The sequence below is a fragment of the Crocodylus porosus genome, unplaced genomic scaffold, assembly GCF_001723895.1.
Source record: "Crocodylus porosus isolate Cpor-Errol unplaced genomic scaffold, CroPor_comp1, whole genome shotgun sequence".
Classification (NCBI taxonomy): domain Eukaryota; kingdom Metazoa; phylum Chordata; order Crocodylia; family Crocodylidae; genus Crocodylus; species Crocodylus porosus.
In genome coordinates, this window is record NW_017728943.1 from 120,933,160 (window position 1) to 120,945,548 (window position 12,389).

The 12,389-nt window shown below is 51.9% G+C and overlaps 1 long non-coding RNA gene across 1 annotated transcript in view; it reads right to left on the reverse strand.

Annotated features, from left to right (window-relative positions):
- Positions 1 to 6,598, reverse strand: part of LOC109320130 — an 18,290-nt gene extending 11,692 nt beyond the window's left edge. The window contains exons 1-3 of the long non-coding RNA XR_002103723.1: positions 6,400 to 6,598; positions 5,697 to 5,699; positions 1,015 to 1,023 (exon numbers count right to left, since the gene is read on the reverse strand). This is a non-coding gene — a long non-coding RNA (uncharacterized LOC109320130). The remainder of the gene's footprint in view (positions 1 to 1,014; positions 1,024 to 5,696; positions 5,700 to 6,399) is intronic.
- Between the last annotated feature and the right edge of the window lie 5,791 nt (positions 6,599 to 12,389).

Consider the following 12,389-nt stretch of genomic DNA (forward strand, 5'->3'; position numbering starts at 1 on the left):
GCTCCTTTCTGCCCATGGCAGGGGGTCAGACTAGATGATCTGTCTAGGTCCCTTCTGACTCATTGATTCTATGATTCTATGACCCCAGCTGACTTCCTGCCCTTTAGGCAGAGGGCTGGACTTGATGATCTTCCGAGGCCCCTTCCAGCCCTAATGTCTATGAAATATATGAAACCCCTTGCTCAAAGTAAGGCCATCCCCAACTATATCATCCCAGCCAAGGCTTTGTCTTAAATACCTCCAAGGACGGAGGATCCACCACATCTCTGGGTAGCCTATTCCAGTGCTTTACTACCCTCTTAGTGATAAAGTTTTTCCTAATATCTAACCTAAACTTCCCTTGCTGCAACTTGAGCCCATTGCTCCATGTTCTGTTATCGGCCACCACTGAGAACAGTCTCTCTCCATCTGCTTTGGAACCACCCTTCACATATTATTCATGGGATAATAAATAGGCTACATGACTTTACCTAGCTGACCTTGGGAATTTGTCTTTCACCTTCTTGATCCATAAGTGCCCATAAGGTATACAAACATTATCAGCATCAAAATGTTATGATATGAACAAAACTCATATTTCAGAACACGTTTCTCAGACATCTGAAGGGGGTTTTTTACTTGCACAAGGCTGCATCATCCCAACCCTCTCTTTCTTTTGCAACAGGCAGCTATCTTCCCCATACCCAGCAGCTTCCTGCCAATGTGATGGTGAACCCAGGAAGTGACTAGGTTTGCAATATTTTCTTTAAAGCAGGCCTGTCTGTCTTCTAAGTGTTCATGGGCTGCATGCCCCAGGGCCTGCACCAGTGGGGGCCATTGGCCCCCAGGGCTCCATACCTCATGGCGTTCCCTGCTGTACCTTAATCACCCCCAAGCACTGTGGGGGCTGTACTGAAGTGCACCACTGCATCCTGAAAAGAGAAGCTAGAGGGATCAAGGAGATCCTGGCTGCTTCTATAGCTGGAGATATATGGAAGTGATGGCCAGGTGGGAGCCTGGAGTGGGCTGGGGCACAATTTAACCCTTGTGGGCCACATACGGCCTGCAAGCCACCAGTTAGACAGTCCTGCTTTAAAGTGTAATTCTAAATCATTCCTTCTATTAGTGAAAATTCCCACTAAAATTTTAGAAGCCTTCCCATTGTTCCCCCGTGCAGGTCAGTGCCCTCTACTCCACACAAAGCTGGGCTGTCTAAGGGCCTCTGGGACCACATCCAGATGAGCATGGCCGTGAGGTATATGGTGCCACAGACCCACTGTGGAGCCACACACCGCACATTCAGGTATTTCCCATGCTGCTACCAAGAGATCCCAGGATCAAAAAAACCCACATGCGTAAAAGGAGCAGGGCAGTGCACGTGACTGCAGTGTGTGCCATCCAAAACCAGAGCCTGGCACTCCAGAGCCACACTTTGGCTGCTGGACAGGTTCCCAGCTGCAGGAGCACAGGGGCTACAGCTCCCTCAGGCCCCAGGTAAGGCTGCTGGGGCCAGCACAGCCTCCCCTACCCCATCCCACCCAGGGTAACCTGCTCTGGGCTGGAGGGTGCAGATGGCATGGTCATTCCCTGGGGACAAGTACAAGTGGCAGAAAGTGTACCACTGCTTTTTGTCCCCAGGGAACAAAACATCTGTGCTCATCTGGATGCAGCTGGCAGGCCATAACTCTGCTGTAGCAGAATTCCTCAGGTGGGACAGGCTGTTTCTGAACAGACTCTCTTCTTTCAGTTGCATTGTTTTCAGGCTGCCTGTGTAGAGAAAGGGAAAGAGAAAGAAACTGGAGAGTACAAGGAAAGAAGACACATGAAAGAAACTTAAATACACAAGTTTAAACCCTGTTCTTCCTGGTTAGAGTTGCTCTTGGAGGGACTCTGGTTGAATGGAGTAGTGCCAGCCACAAGTTACTGAAAAAATTACTTCTGCTGGTTCAGGGAAAGGTGACTGAGAGAGGCAGCTGTCCCCCACATAGTAGTACACAGCTTGCTGCTCCTTTGATAAGAAGCAGTCTGTGGTTTTGAGCTGCTCTGGGTTGCAAACAGAAGTGTGACATCCAGTTCCTTTGCTAGAGGCCTTCATGAATCTGGAAGGGATGGTGTGCCATTGTTGGCTAAAATGGATATTAATCTTTTGACCTCTATAGACACTTTCCACGGGCCTACAAAGAAATACATAGCTTGGACATATGACATGGTATAATCAGCCTTTATAGTTTCATAATAGCTAGGGTCAAGAGGGACCTGAACACAACATCTAGCCTGACCCCCTGCCACAGGAAGGAATGAATCCTGGGTTCACAACACCCCAGACAGGTGATCATCTAACCTCTTTTTGAATTTGCACAAGGTAGGGGCAAGGACCACTTCCCTGGGAAGTTGGTTCCAGATTCTGGCCACCCTAACTGTAAAATATTGCCTCCTGAACTCTAACCTAAACCTATTCTCCATCAGCTTATTACCGTTGTTCCTCGTCACCCCAGGTGGTGCTGGGGAGAATAGGGCTCTTCCTATTTGCTGATGATCTCCCCTGATGAGTTTGTAGGCAGCTACCAGGTTCCCCCTCAGCCTCCTCTTGCTGAGGCTGAATAGGTTCAGGTCCCTCAGACTCTCCTCATAGGGCCTGTCCTGCTGCCCTCTCACCAAGTGGGTGGCCCTCCTTTGAATCCTCTCCAAGCTGGCCACATCCTTTCTAAAGTGTGGCACCCACTACTGGACGCAGTACTCCAATTGTGGCCTGGCCAATATTGCAGAGAGGGGGAGCATCACCTCTCTAGACTGGCTTGAGATGCATCTTTGGATCCATGACAAGGTATGGCTGGCCTTGCTGGTTATGGTCTGGCATTGGCAGCTCATGTTCGTCTTGGAGTCAATAATGACTCCAAGATCCCGTTCCACCTCTGTGCTTTCAGGAAGGGAACTCCCCAGCCTGTATGTATGCCGTGGATTCCTTCTCCCATGGTGCAGCACCTGCATTTGACCTTGTTGAACCCCATCCTATTCTCATCGGCCCACTTTTGTAGTCTGTCTAAATCTAGTTGCAGCCTCTCTCTCCCTTCAAGTGTGCCCACCTCGCCCCGCATCTTAGTATTATCAGCAAACTTGGACAGCGTGCTTTCAACCCCCTCATCCAAGTTGCTGATGAAGATGTTAAACAGTGTGAGCCCGAGGACTGAGCCCTGGGGGACCCCATTGCTCACATCTCGCCAGAGTACGACTCATCCACCACTACTCTCTGGGTGTACTCCATCAGCCAGTTATTTACCCATCCAACTGTGTAGGCATCAGTGCCACAGTTGCTTAATTTACTAATGAGAAGGGGGTGAGAGAGAGTGTCAAAGGCCTTCTTAAAGTCTGGAAAGACTACGTCCTTGGCAACACCATCATCCAAGGATTTAGTTACTTGGTCATAAAAGGCAATCACGTTGGCCAGGCAGGACCTGCCTTTGATGAACCCATGCTGATTGCCCCTGAGCATGATCTCCCCTGCTGGCCCCCCACAGATGTGCTCCTTGATGATTGTCTCCAAGATCTTCCTGAGGACTAAGGTGAGACTTATGGGCCTTGTCCTGGGGAGCTGGAGCAGGACTTACCAGCACCGCCAGAGAAGCCCGCGCGGCGCGTCTGCCACTCGTTTATGCAGCTGCGGCCAGAAGAAGACGTCATCGGGAGCAGGCGGCCGGCGGGGATAAAAGCAGCTGCGGAAGAGCAGAGGGGGGAAGCGGAGGAACCGGGATCGGGTCCAGTGGCACAGGAGGCTGAGAGCCCCAGAGCGGGACAGGCGACAGCATCCCCAGTACGAGGGGCAGAGAGCCCCAGAGCAGAGCAGGAGGTGGCTCCCACACTAAGAGGGGCAGAAAGCCCCAGAGCAGGGCAGGTGGCAGCTCCCCCAGGGAGAAGGGCTGAGAGCCCCAGAGCGGAACGGACAACAGCTGCCCCAGAAAGAGGGGTGGAGAGCCCTAGGGAGAGGCAGCAACCCACTCCACCAGAGGAGAGAACAACAACAACAACCAGCCGCAGGGCCTCAGATGAGTGGAGGCGGGCAGTAAGGTTGGAGACAGACAACGAGGCCGAAAGAATGGCCAACAAGGGACCTGCGGGTCATGGACTTGAAGTCTGCGAGATCCCCAGGTTGAGTGCTGGGGCGGCTTTGCGGGTATGCGACCCTACGAGAGGGGGCGAGGACACGGGGGAGCCCCAGGAGGATGTAGTCGGGCGGAAGTCGCCACCAACTGGCCAGGTTTAGGAACCCTTAGGGGGCGCTAGGATGATTAAAGGCCAGATATTGCCCAAGGGGACCTGGGGAGGTCCAAATAGTAGCCACAGCCAGTAAAGGGCCGAGGAGCTGGGCTTTAAGTTGTTTGTAGGTTTGTTTATCAGTTAAGAGTACCCCAGCAGGGACAGCTGAGGAGTCACTTACATGAAGATAGGATTAAGCATACATTAGAGAGGTACAACCGATGCTACGACCCAGTGCCGGGTCAAGAGGACATAGGAAGGAGAGGACAGGGCAGACTGGCCCACGAGGGATTCGACGAGGGCAGGGCAGACCCAGGGGAGCTACAAGCCCACCGACAAGAGGTCTGACCCATGAGAGAGGGGGAGCACTAGAGGTGGCGTGAGGTCAGGGTACAGGGGTGGCGGAGCCCCACAACATGACCGCCGAGGGATCCCGGGCCGTGGAGCACCCATGAACCGACCTTAACTGAACTTAACGTCAAGTCGTGGCAGGAGAGAACTAAGGTGGAGACTGGGCTGTAAGAGATCTTCTCCGAACCCATAGCAATCCAGCGTGATCAGCGGCGTCCCCTCCCACCGAAGGTGAACCACCTACAGGTGAGGGTCTCAGCCCGGTGGTCACAGGCCTATAGTTACTTGGGTCCTCCTTCCTCCCTTTCTTAAAAATGGGGACCGCATTACCTAGTTTTCAATCCCCCGGCACCTGGGCAGATGACCATGAATGCTCATACAGCCGAGCCAAGGGCTCCACGATGCCCCCTGCCAGCTCCCTCAACACCCTTGGGTGGAGGGCATCTGGACCTGCAGATTTAAAAATGTCCAGCCCTTCCAGAAGATCCCTAACTACATCTGCGCTGACCCAAGGTCTGACAGAGCTATCCCTGAGATTGTCTCTACCTCTGGTAGGAGGGATGTCCCGGTTCCTGTTCAAGAAAACAGAGGCAAAGAAACTGCTAAAATATCAGCTTGTTCATCTGGCGTAGCCACAAGGTTACCATTTGAGTCTTGCAGGGACCCTAAATTGCCTGGTGCCCTCTTCTTGCTCCCAATGTACTTGAAAACAGACTTTTTGTTGTCCTTAATCCTGGACGCTACCCCGAGTTCTGTCTCTGCCTTGGCCTTCCTAATAGCCCTCCTACATTTCTGGGCTGAGGAGGAGTACTCCTCCTTGGTGATAGCTCCTTTCTTCCACTGGTTGTATGCCCCCCTTTTAGTCCTCAGGCATTCCTGAATGCCCTTGCTGAGCCAGGCGGGTTTCTGAGCACTCTTACCCCCTTGCTTCTCTCTTGTTACACTTTGGGCCTGGAGGATTGCCCCCCCTAAGGTAGAACCATCCCTCATGGATGCCCATTTTCTCTATGTTCTGGGCACTCAGTGCCTCCCCCACTAATCTCTGAAGTTCATTGAAGTTGGTCCTTCTGAAGTCAAGGGCTTTAGTCTTGCTATAAGCCCTTGACACCCTGCACTGGCTAGTGAATTCCAGCAGGTGATGATTGCTATTGCCCAGGTGGTCAAGGACCTGCAGTCCCCTCACTGGGTCATCCCCAGTGGCCAGGACCAGGTCCAGCAAGGCATTACCCCTACACCAGGTGAAGGTCCTGTAATACAGCCAGGAACCTACATGAGCAGTCAGACCTGGCTGTCTGCTTCTCCCAGCAAATGTCTGGGTCATTTAGCTCACCCATTACAATGACATCCCTTGACCTAACCACCTCCATAAGCTGACCAGAGGAGTCCTGGTCCAGCTCGTCCCCCTGGTTGGGTGGTCTGTAGTAGACACCCACCATAAGGTCCCTTTCGCCATGCCCCCCTTGTAGTTTGACCCACAGTGTCTCTGCCCGACCCTCCTCTAACCCAAGGCTAATCCTTGATGATATGAGTTGCTCTTTGACATAGAGTGTGACCCCCCTGCTTTTCCTTTCTGTCCCTTCTATATAGGGTGTATCCCCAAATACCCACTGCCCAGTCATGGGTAGGGTCCCACCAGGTTTCTGTGAGCCCTACTAAGTCTGGATTCTTACTTGCAATCAGGAAACACAGTTCCTTCTGTTTGCTCCCCATACTACAAGCATTGGTGTAGAGGCACTTGAGGCTTCCTGAGGGTGCATGCGCCTCCCCCCTACTCCCAGGACTGTTGTGGCTCCCTAATCCCAGGACATTGTTGCTTACCTGGGCTTCCCTTTCTCTTGCCATCCTACATGCTGGTGAAGCATCCTCTCCACTCGGAGTGGCCCCTTCCCCCGGTGAAGGTAGTTTAAAGCCTGCCATATGAGATCAGCCAACCTAGAAGAAAAGATACATTTGCCCTTAGGGGAGAGATGAAGCCCATCCCACGCCAGCATGCCCTCTGTATAGAAATTTGGGTCGTTGTCAAAAAACCCAAAGCCCACCTTGTGCACCAGCTCCGAAGCCGCCGGTTAACTACATCAATGCAGACCTCATGATGCCTACCCCGTTCACTTACCGGGAGAATGGAGGAAAACAGCACCTGAGCTCTCATCTTCTTGAGTTGGTGTCCCAAGACCTTGTAGTTTTCCATGATGTTGTCTGGCTTGCCCTTGGATGCATCATTTGTCCCCACGTAGACCACAACCAGTGGGTAGTAGTCAGAGGGCTTGATGATTTTCAGGTGGTCTCTGTGATGTCCCAAATCCTCGCTCTGGGCACACCTGCCCAGACAAGGGTTCAGAGCAACAGATTGGACCATCGGTTCCCCTTAGGATGGAGTCCCCAATGACCAGGACTTTACATCTCCTTGTCACGGGGGCACTTGGGTGCCCCGTGCCTGGAGAGAAATTAAGGAGAGCTGCCAATCATCAGGGCAGCTCAGGCGCCAGTTGCTTGGGCAACCAGGCAGGTCATGTGGCCAGAAGGGGGCAGGGCCGGGCCTTTATAAACAGCCCAGACCGGAGCCTAGAGAGCAGTTCCCTTCTGGCAGCCACAGGAGCTCTGTGGGAGAGCTGAGCAGGCCGAGTCGAGGGTTGCAGCCTGAACACGCTGACCAGCTGCAATGATGTGGGAGAGTGCAAACCCTAAGCAAGGAATGGTTGGGAGCCAGGGTGGCTTGAAGTTTATGCTATGAGCCTGGAGGCTCCTTGTTGTTTACGTTGCAGCCGTTTGGCTCGTGGTTGAGTTATTGTTGTACCGGAGGACCGGGTGAGGCTGTAGGGGTGTGAGGAGGCCTCTCAGGAGCTCCCCGATAATTCGGGGGTTCCTGGTGCCCAGTAAGGGCACTGCAAGCGGTGCCAGGGTGGCACAGTGATTGGTGCTGGAGCTGGCACTACGGTTGAGCACCAGAGAGAGGCGTGACATTGGAGGGTGTTGTAACCCCGGCCCTGTAAGAGGGCAGCATTCTGCCCAGTGGGGTATATGACCCAGAGGAAGGATCAGGGGCCAGGCATGGCTACGGGCCACCTGAGCCCCAAGAGCAGGAAGCGTGTGAGCTAGGCCCGAGAAGGCAGGTCTGGGGGCCAGGTAAGGCTAAGGCCACCTGAGCCCCAACCACGGGAAGCCCAAGTGTGGGCAAGAAGTGCAAGAAGCATGGCACAGGCCCCAGAGAGGGCGGGGAAGCCCAGAGAGGGGCGAGAGGCCCCAGAGAGGGCAAGGAGCGTGGAGAGCGCAAGACAGGCCCTGGTGGGGAGTTGCCTGGGCAAGGTTAGCCCAGGGACCCTGATAGAGGGGCACAGGCTGCGTGACTAGCCCAGAGGCACTGTTAAAGGGGCGCGGGTTATGTGGCAAGCCCAAAGGGCGCCGGTAAAGGGGCGCGGGTCTCAGGACCAGCCCAGAGGCGCCGGTAAAGGGGCACCAGGTACGTGGCCGGCCCAGAGGTGCCGGTAAGAGGGGCACAAGTTGCACGAGCAGCCCAGGGGCGCCGGTGAAGGGGCGCCAGGTGTAATAAGTCTAGGAACTCCTGAGAGGGGCGTCAGGGCATGACAAGCCCGGGGCGCCAGGTGTGTAGCAAGTCCAAGGGTGCCAGAGGGGCACCAGGGCGTGATGAGCCCAGGGGCGCCAGAGAGGACCTAGAGGGCGAGGGACCTAATAACGTCCAGGGACAACTGTGAGGCTTGGGGCGTGCTGAAGGGGAGGTAGGAGGCACGCATTGCCCATAAGGCTGGGGGTGTTGGAGCACCCCACTGGGAACGGAGGTAACACCAGCGCGGTGTCTAAGGTGAAAGTAGGCAGCCTCCCATGCTGAACTTCATAACAGCAAAGACGTGGCGGGTGAGTTGAGGGTGCTGGATCACCTTAATTGACACGGCAGGGGGCACTGGGGAGCTTCACGGCCGCTCCTAGGTCTCACTCCATGACACTCCTCCTCCTCAGGATCTGCCTCTTCTCAGCCTGTGCTGTAGGTTGAGCAGCATCAATGACTCTGGTGATCTGCAATTCTGCCTTCTCCAGGGGAGCCAGGGCCGCATACCTGTTCCCAAGGGGTGTCTGGGGAGCAGGCACAACAGTTCTATGAGCTGCCCTGGCCTTGACAGGAACCTGCTGCCACTGATTAGTTGGACATTTTGCATGCGGGGTCTCTCCAGTGGATTCCTGGCCCTGCAGAGAATGGAAATACAAATCAATTTCATCCTCCATCACCCAGATCCCCCGCAACATGCTCACCTTGGCCTGGAGCTCTGCCACCTGCCCCTCCAGAGCCTGAAGATGCTCACAAGAGGGGTAGGTTTACATTGGTGTAAACAAGGAGCAGACACAGTGGATTCAGCCTATACCAATATGTGAATTCAAGACAATTTCAAGTTTAAGATGATCACCACCAAGTATTAGATTCTGCATGTGAAAAATGTATAGACTTGTTATGTTTTTCCATGTATAGAATCCAATTTTTGGAAGATTGTCTTAAATTTGTGTCATCCCCCCTCCTCCCAGTCCTTAGCTTTACTGACATTGTTATGGGGGAATTGGTAGCATACACATAATCGTCTACTGAAAAAATGTTTCTCATGTTTATATTCTAAATACTTGTCACCAGCATGCTTATGTCTCTGTCACATCTTCTGTCATTTGCTCTAAGAGGAAAGGTAGATGAGTAGTGATTAAAGTAGGAGAATGGGAGTCAGGACTCCTAGGTTCTTGTTTGCTGATCTGTTGCTAAATGAATGTGCTCCTTTGTACAAGTAGTAACTGGTCTTTCTTCACCCTAGGAGGAATCCTAGCATCAGTGATCTGAGTGCTGGCGACTTCAGTAGGGTCAGGATTTTACCTTCCAGTTCTAGAAAATTGCTGAGAGAGTGGGGGCAGAAGGCATAGGTTCTGAGACCGGGACGGGGGGAGCGGGGAGAGCAGGAGGTGGAGGAGAAGGGGATATGGGGCAGGGGGAGATGAAGTCTGCCCCCCTGGTGGCACTGCCATGCTGGGACTCCAAAACAGTTCTGTCAGAGCTGCTGCCCCCACACATGTGCTCTGCCCACTCTGGCTCTTGCTCCGTTTTGAAATCTGGGCATGGCAATGTTTCTGGGGCATGGATGCTGTGGGGTGGGGGTGAGTCCAGTGCCCTTCCTACCTTGGTGTCTGTGGCAGGTGCCCCTCTCATCCACCACTAGTATGCTACTGGAGGAGACAGATGAGAGTGAGTACATTGCTTTTATGGTTGTTGAAGCTAAAGAGGCTGGAATAAGTTGCTTGAAGAACGACAAAGTGGATGGATTCAATAACACACATGGAGCATATCCAGCACTGGAGTCCTGCAACCAAGTTATGGGTATTATGCCTTTTTAACAACTGCTTATCAACCCTTAGAATACCTAAGCTATGGAGACAAGCTCTGTAATAGCTCTATTAAAGATAGGGAAGGATGCCTCCAGCCCAAAGAACTTTAGTCCATGTCACTTCAGTGTCACAGGTAGATTCACAGATTGTAAGGGGCTGGAAGGGACCTTGCAAGATCATTGGTCCAGCCCCCTGCAGTAGGCAGGAAAGACAACTGGGGCCAGGTGACCCCAGTGAGGTGACTGTCCAGTCTCCTCTTGAAGATTTCCAGGGTAGGTGATTGCACCACCTCCGGAGGGAGTTTATTACACAGTCTAGACGCCCTAGCTCTGAAGAAGTTTTTCCTATTGTTAAGCTTGAAATGGTTTTCCAGGATTTTGTGGCCATTACTCCTGGTTTTCCCCAAGGGTGCCCTGGTGAACAGTTGTTTGCCAAGCCCTTGGTGTGTTCCCCTGATATAGCAGTAAGCAGCTACCGAGTCCCCTTTCAGCCTTCTCTTTTTTGGGCTGAAGAGATCCAGGTCCCTTAGCCTTTCCTCATATGGCTTGCCTTGCAAGTTTCTGATCATACGGGTGGCTCTTCTCTGGACTCTCTCAAACTTTCCCACAATGTTGTTGAAGTGCAGTGTACAGAACTGGACATAGTACTCCAGCTGTGGTCTCACCAATGCTGAGTAAAGTGGAAGAATCGCTTCCTTGGTTTTGTTTGAGATGCATTGATTGATGCGTGCCAGAATATTGTTTGCCCTGCTGGCTACAGCATTGCACTGATGGCTCATGTTCACACTATGGTCTGTTATTACCCCTAGGTCTCCCTTTCAGTTGTGGCACTAGTCAGTTTGGTGTCACCAAGCCTGCAAGTATGTTGGGGATTGTTCATTCCCAGATGGAGCACTTAACACTTCCCAATGTTGAACTTCATCTGGTCCCAATTCGCCCAACTTGCTAGCCTGTCTAGGTCCTCCTGTATGTGCAGCCTATTTTCAAGTGTGATCATGCTCCCCCATAACTTGGTGTTGTCTGTGAACTTGGCCAGTGAGCTCATCACCCCCACATCCAAATCATTGATAAAGATGTTGAAAAGCACTGGAACAAGCACAGACCCCTGAAGGACACCACTGGCTACTTCTCACCAGGATGACACAAATCTGTTCATAAGAACTCTCTGGGTCCTGTCCTGCAGCCAGCTTCCTACCCACCTAACTGTCGAGCAGTTAAGCCTGCAATCCTCCAATTTTCCTGTGAGAACATCATGGGATACCAGATCAAAGGGCTTTTGGAAGTCTAGATATACAATGTCAACCTCCCCCCTCTTATCCAGGTGGTGAGTTACCTGGTCATAGAAAGAAATGAGGTTGGTAAGACAAGATCTGCCTGTGACAAAGCCATGCTGGCTGTCATTCAGAATCCTACCTTCTGCAAGTATATTGCAAATAGACTCCTTGATGAATTTTTCTAGGATTTTCTCTGGGCTAATTGGCCTATAGTTGCCTGGGTCTTCTCTCCTCCCCTTCTTGAAGATGGGCACAACACTGGACCTCTTTCAGTCTTCAGCGACCTCCCTGAGAGCCACGAGTTTTGAAAGGGTTTCATCAGAAGTCCCGCAATGACTTCAGCCAACTCCTTCAGCACTCTCAGATGAAGTTCATCCGGTCCTGCTGACTTATAAATGTCTAACTTTTCTAAATGATCACGCACCAGCTCAACCTCAACAGTAGGAAGGCGGTCATTCCCACCATGCCCATTCTGAACTTTATCTAGTATGATTTTCCGGTGAAATACTGAAGCAAAGTAGTCATTCAGGAGCTCATTTTTCTTCTGCGTTTAGGTAACCAGCTGTCCTGAGTTGTTAAGCAATGGCCCCACACTTCCATTTCTTTTCCTCCTGTTCCCTACATACCTAAAGAAGGACTTCTCATTGTCCTTGATTTCTGTTGCTAGTTTAAATTCAGTTGCTGTCTTAGCTTTCTAATCTGCTCCCTACAAGTGTGGGTCATTGTTGTATAGTCCTCCTTGGGGACTATGCCAAGCTTTCATTGTTTGTATGCCTCCTTCTTCTTTATAAGCCATCTTTATAATGTTTATATATACCCTATTGTCAATCACCTTTCACCTTGTATTGAACAACTTCTAATACCAGAACAAGCTGGATTTAGACCAAGCAAGTCCCGCACTGGCCAAATACTAAACATCACCCAGCATATAGAAAATGCAGTTTAGAAAGGGATTATAACAGGGGTTGTGTTTATAAACCTACCAGTGGCATGCAACAGTCAGCCTCTGAAACCTGCTTGCCAAAGTCTATGATGTTTCATAGTTTCATAGTTGCTAGAGTCGGAAGGGACCTAGGTAGATCACCTAGTCCGACCCCCTGCCTTGGCAGGAAAGAGCACCGGGGTCAGATGACCCCGGCAAGGTGCTCATCTAACTTCCTTTTAA